This window comes from Oncorhynchus masou, chromosome 3, assembly GCF_036934945.1.
Source record: "Oncorhynchus masou masou isolate Uvic2021 chromosome 3, UVic_Omas_1.1, whole genome shotgun sequence".
Taxonomy (NCBI): domain Eukaryota; kingdom Metazoa; phylum Chordata; class Actinopteri; order Salmoniformes; family Salmonidae; genus Oncorhynchus; species Oncorhynchus masou.
In genome coordinates this window covers 13531386-13537385 of record NC_088214.1, presented here as the reverse complement: position 1 = coordinate 13537385, position 6000 = coordinate 13531386, and the positions used below count along the sequence as shown (strand labels likewise).

Below are 6000 nucleotides of genomic sequence, written 5' to 3'. Positions count from 1 at the left end.
TATCTATAGATTATATATCTATAGGTCTTTTATAGGTCTCTCTCTCCCTCAACTATATCTATAAATTATATATTTATCTTATTATATATATTATTCAATTCAAGGGCTTTAAATATGTTTTGCCAAAGCATGTAAGGTATATCTCTCTCAATTATTTCTATCTCTCTATAGGTCTCTCTCCTTATAGGTCTCTATTCTCTATAGGTCTCTCTCTATAGGTCTCTATCTCTCTATAGGTCTCTATATATAGGTATTATTATATATTATTATTCTATATTTTATATATATATTATATATATATATATATCTCTATAGGTATCTCTCTCTATAGGTATATATATATATAGGTATCTATCTATAGGTCTCTCTATATAGGTAAGGTGTATCTATATAGGTATTCTCTATAGGTCTAGGTCTCTCTATAGTCTCTCTCTCTAGGTATCCATATATATCTCTATATTCTCATAGGTCTCTATATCTATCTCTATGGGTCTTATATATATAGGGTCTATATCTTATAGGTCTCTATATAGGTCTCTCTATAGGTCTCTCTATATCTCTCTCTATAGGTCTCTATCTCTATAGGGTCTCTCTCTATAGGTCCTATATGTCTCTTCTATAGGTCTCTATAGGTCTCTCTCTCTATAGGTCTCTCTCCCTCTCTATAGGTCTCTCTCTCTATAGGTCTCTCTCTCTATAGGTCTCTCTCTCTATAGGTCTCTATAGGTCTCTCTATAGGTCTCTCTCTCTATAGGGTCTCTATCTCTATAGGTCTCTATAGGTCTCTCTCTATAGGTCTCTCTATAGGTCTCACTCTCTCTCTCTCTCTATAGGTCTCTCTCTCTCTATAGGTTTCTCTCTATAGGTCTCTCTCTATAGGTCTCTCTCTCTATAGGTCTCTCTCTCTATAGGTCTCTCTCTCTATAGGTCTCTCTCTCTATAGGTCTCTCTCTCTCTATAGGTCTCTCTCTCTCTATAGGTCTCTCTCTCTATAGGTCTCTCTCTCTCTATAGGTCTCTCTCTATAGGTCTCTCTCTCTCTATAGGTCTCTCTCTATAGGTCTCTCTCTCTATAGGTCTCTCTCTCTCTATAGGTCTCTCTCTACAGGTCTCTCTCTCTATAGGTCTCTCTCTCTATAGGTTTCTCTCTATAGGTCTCTCTCTCTCTCTATAGGTCTCTCTCTATAGGTCTCTCTCTATATGTCTCTCTCTATAGGTCTCTCTCTATAGGTTCTCTCTCTCTCCCTCTCTCTCTCTCTCTCTCTCTCTAGGCCTCTCTCTCTCTATGCCTCTCTCTATGTCTCTCTCTCTATAGGTCTCTCTCTCTATAGGTCTCTCTCTCCCTCTCTCTCTCTCACTCTCTAGGTCCCTCTCTCTCTATAGGTCTCTCTCTCTCTCTCTCTCTCTCTCTTTCTCTCTCAATTCAATTCAAGGGCTTTATTGGCATGGGAAACATGTGTTAACATTGCCAAAGCATGTAAGGTAGATAATCTCTCTCTCTCTCTCTCTCTCTCTCTCTCTCTCTCTCTCTCTCTCTCTCTCTCTCTCTCTCTCTCTCTCTCTCTCTCTCTCTCTCTCTCTCTCTCTCTCTCTCTCTCTCTCTCTCTCTCTCTCTCTCTAGGTCTAAGGGTCTAAGCTGACAGCTGATGAGGGGGCTGGCTATTTGGGGGTGTCTGGTTTCTGGCACACTCCCACATACACACTATATTAAAATGCATATAAGACTATGTGCAAAATGAGGTTTGGATGGGAACATTGAGGTTTACTCAACTGATTATGGTCATCATGTCCAAATATCTGTATGTGCTGTATTATTATGCATTTAGATACCTACTTAATCTACAGAGCCATGGAAACACAGAGATGACACACAGATGGTGGTCCAGGAGGGGGAGGGGGTGATGGGTCCAGGAGGAGAGAGGGAGGTGCTGGAACCAGAAGCAGAGAAGGAGGTGCTGGGTCCAGGAGGAGAGAGGGAGGTGCTGGTTCCGGGAGGAGAGAAGGAGGTGCTGGGTCCAGGAGGAGAGAGGGAGGTGCTGGGTCCAGAAGGAGAGAAGGAGGTGCTGGGTCAAGGAGGAGAGAGGGAGGTGATGGGTCCAGGAGGAGAGAGGGAGGTGATGGGTCCAGGAGGAGAGAGGGAGGTAATGGGTCCAGGAGGAGAGAGGGAGGTGCTGGGTCCAGGAGAAGAAAGGGAGGCGATGGGTCCAGGAGGAGAGAGGGGGGTGTTGGGTCCAGAAGGTATGGGAGGTGATGGGGCAAGGAGGAGAGAAGGAGGTGATGGGTCCAGGAGGTTTGAGGGAGGTTATGGATCCATGAGGAGGGAGGGTGATGGGTACAGGAGGAGTGGGTGGTGATGGGTCCAGGAAGATGGAGGGGGGTGATGGGTCCAGGAGGAGAGAGGGAGGTACTCGGTCCAGGAGGAGAGAGGGAGGTACTCGGTCCAGGAGGAGAGAGGGAGGTGATGGGTCCAGGAGGAGGGAGGGAGTGATGGATCCAGGAGGAGAGAGGGAGGTGATGGGTCCAGGAGGAGAGAGGGAGGTAATGGGTCCAGGAGGAGAGAAGGAGGTGCTGGGTCCAGGAGGAGAAAGGGAGGTGCTGGGTTCAGGAGGAGAGATGGAGGTGATGGGTCCAGGAGGAGAGAGGGAGGTAATGGGTCCATGAGGAGAGAGGGAGGTGCTGGGTCCAGGAGGAGAGAGGGGGTGCTGGGTCCAGGAGGAGAGAGGGGGTGCTGGGTCCAGGAGGAGAGAGGGAGGTGAAGGGTCCAGGAGGAGAAAGGGAGGCGATGGGTCCAGGAGGAGAGAGGGGGGTGTTAGGTCCAGGAGGAATGGGAGGTGATGGGTCAAGGAGGAGAGAGGGGGGTGCTGGGTCCAGGAGGAGAGAGGGAGGTGAAGGGTCTAGGAGGAGAAAGGGAGGTGATGGGTCCAGGAGGAGGGAGGTAGGTGATGGGTCCAGGAGGAGAGGGGGGGGTGCTGGGTCCAGGAGGAGAGAGGGAGGTGAAGGGTCTAGGAGGAGAAAGGGAGGTGATGGGTCCAGGAGGAGAGAAGGAGGTGATGGGTCCAGGAGGAGGGAGTGAGGTGATGGGTCCAGGGGGAATGGGAGGTTTTGGGGCCATTAGGAGAGAGGAGGTGATGGGTCCAGGAAGAGGGAGGGAGGTGATGGGTCTAGGAGGAATGGGAGGTGATGGGTCAAGGAGGATAGAGAGGAGGTGATGGGTCCAGGAGGAGAGAAGGAGGTGATGAGTCCAGGAGGATGGATGGAGGTGATGGATCCAGGAGGAGGGAGGGTGATGGGTCCAGCAGGAGTGGGTGGTGATGGTCCAGGAAGAGGGAGGGAGGTGATGGGTCAAGGAGGACAGAGGAGGTGATGGGTCCAGGAGGAGAGAAGACGTGATGGATCCAGGAGGAGAGAAGGAGGTGATGGGTCCAGGAAGAGAGAAGGAGGTGATGGGTCCAGGAGGAGGGAGGGAGCTGATGGGTCCAGGAGGAGAGAGGGAGGTGCTGGGTCCAGGAGGAGAGAGGGAGGTGAAGGGTCTAGGAGGAGAAAGGGAGGTGATGGGTCCAGGAGGAGAGAAGGAGGTGATGGGTCCAGGAGGAGGGAGGGAGGTGATGGGTCCAGGAGGAGGGAGGGAGGTGATGGGTCCAGGAGGAAAGAGGAAATGATGGGTCCAGGGGGAATGGGAGGTTTTGGGGCCATTAGGAGAGAGAAGGTGATGATTCCAGGAAGAGGGAGGGAGGTGATGGGTCTAGGAGGAGAGAAGGAGGTGATGGTTCAAGGAGGAGAGAGAGGAGGTGATGGATCCAGGAGGAGCGAAGGAGGTGATGGGTCCAGGAGGATGGAGGGAGGTGATGGATCCAGGAGGAGGGAGGGTGATGGGTCCAGGAGAAGTGGGTGGTAATGGATCCAGGAAGACAGAGGATTTGATGGGTCCAGGAGGAGCGAAGGAGGGGATGGGTCCAGGAGGAGGGAGGAGGTGATGGTCCAGGAAGAGGGAGGGAGGTGATGGGTCAAGGAGGAGAGAGGAGGTGATGGGTCCAGGAGGAGAGTGGGAGGTGATGAGTCCAGGAGGAGAGTGGGAGGTGATGAGTCCAGGAGGAGGGAGGGAGTGATGAATCCAGGAAGAGAGAGGAGGGTATTGGTCCAGGAGAAGGGAGGGAGGTGATGGATCCAGGAGGAGAGAGGAGGTGATGGGTCCAGGAGGAGGGAGGAAGGTGATGGGTTCAGGAGGAGAGATGGAGGTGATGTGTCCAGGAGGAATGGGAGGTGATGGGTCCAGGAGTAGAAAAAACGTGATGGATCCAGGAGGAGAGAAGGAGGTGATGGTCCAGGAGGAGAGTGGGAGGTGATGGGTCCAGGAGGAGGGAGGGAGTGATGGATCCAGGAGGAGAGAGCGAGGTGATGGGTTCAGGAGGAGGGAGGGGGTGATGGGTAGGAGAAAAGGTTGGAGGTGGGTGATCCGTGCCATGATTCAGCCCTGATTTTCCATGCCAATGTAATAAACTTGTTAATGAGATGATGCACACACACTCGTATGCACACACACACACACACACACACACACACACACACACACACACACACACACACACACACACACACACACACACACACACACACACACACACACACACACACACACACACACACACACACACACACACACACACACACACACACACACACAGTCTGTCCTACAATCTTGGCAAGTGTTCTCAACATCCCTGAAGGCCATTACACCCCCGACGATGTGGCTGTTTGAAGATCTGCTGTTCCATAACACCATTATACAGTCACAAACTTTGTCACAAGCCTGCTTTCAAGCCTGCTGACTGCAGAATGTGCGTAGCTGGGATAAATCAGCACACCCAGATCAGTGATGAGAGCTGTGAGAGAAATGGAGGGTGGGAATCCGGTCACCCGCCTGCTGGAGCAGATTGAAACAGAGGTCTGTGAGTCCTTGCCAGGAAGCTTTGTGTCCCACAACAGACATTCTGACCACACTGACCCCACAAGAATACATCCTCCCCACACTGCTGTGTGGGCGCTGCAGGAGAGTGAAGGCCTGCTGTTTTCATTCAAGACCCCAGAATGGGGGAGTTCAAAGGCAGTTGGGAAGAAGGTGATGTACACAACACGCTTTCTCTGGAAAGGGTCAATGAGGTGGGTCCAAATTGTTTGGTCCAGGCACTTCCCCAAAAGGCTGGTGGCGATCACTGTACAAGCTGCTGAAGTACAGTTACAGACAGAGGGACTTGGTAGTTCTGCTAAACCTCTGTGAAGAGTAGGCAAGATGGCCCTCTGGATGACCAGGAAGAACTGTATACAGGGTTCTGTGGATGTGGTGGGCAAGGAGTTAGTGGCAGACAGACGGAAGGTGGAGATGGTTTTACTACAGGCTGGTGGGGAACCTCTTCAGACTTTGGGCCTTCAGGGGGCGTTGTGTGCTGTTGACGACGAGGGGGATCTGGAGCTGTCCTCTTAAACGCTGTCAAACTTCTGTTGTTTTTTACAGCCTGGTACACATGAGCACAGTGGTACATGATTTCTGAGGGTGGAATGTTCATGTACTGTAGGGTCTTGACCCAATAAAGGCCAAAACTCCATCCCACCAAAACAGGCTGACATTTCAGACTGTCTTTTCAAACAGCTCTTACAACCTTATATTGTGTGAATACCGTCTCCTATGACCGAAAAGAGCTTCTAAACATCAGAGCTGGGATTGCTCACCTCAAACTGGACAAAGAGTTTTTCTTCAATGAGTCGGACGCGAGCGATTCAGGGTTGACATCCGACCAGGCCCCAATCCCAGTGATTCGCTGGAGAAGGAAACAGATTTTGAGGCAAAAGATCAGGGTGTCTTGTGAGGACCAGGCGATGAGTGACTAACCTGCCCTTGGCCTCCGTTCTGCTAGCTAATGTTCAATCGATGGAAAATAAATGGGACGAACTGAAAGAACATACATCCTACCAACGGGACATTAAAAACTGTAATATTTGATGTTTC

General features: G+C 50.7%; 1 protein-coding gene across 2 annotated transcripts in view; it reads right to left on the bottom strand.

Moving 5' to 3' along the window:
• Positions 1 to 6000, bottom strand: part of LOC135510586 (leucine-rich repeat and immunoglobulin-like domain-containing nogo receptor-interacting protein 3) — a 112466-nt gene that overhangs the window by 49519 nt on the left and 56947 nt on the right. The window contains exon 2 of one of the 2 annotated variants that reach the window (XM_064931628.1): positions 5724 to 5812. The exons of the other annotated variant lie outside the window; for it this stretch is intronic. The gene's annotated coding sequence lies outside the window, so the exon portion shown is untranslated. The remainder of the gene's footprint in view (positions 1 to 5723; positions 5813 to 6000) is intronic. 2 annotated transcript variants of the gene reach the window in all.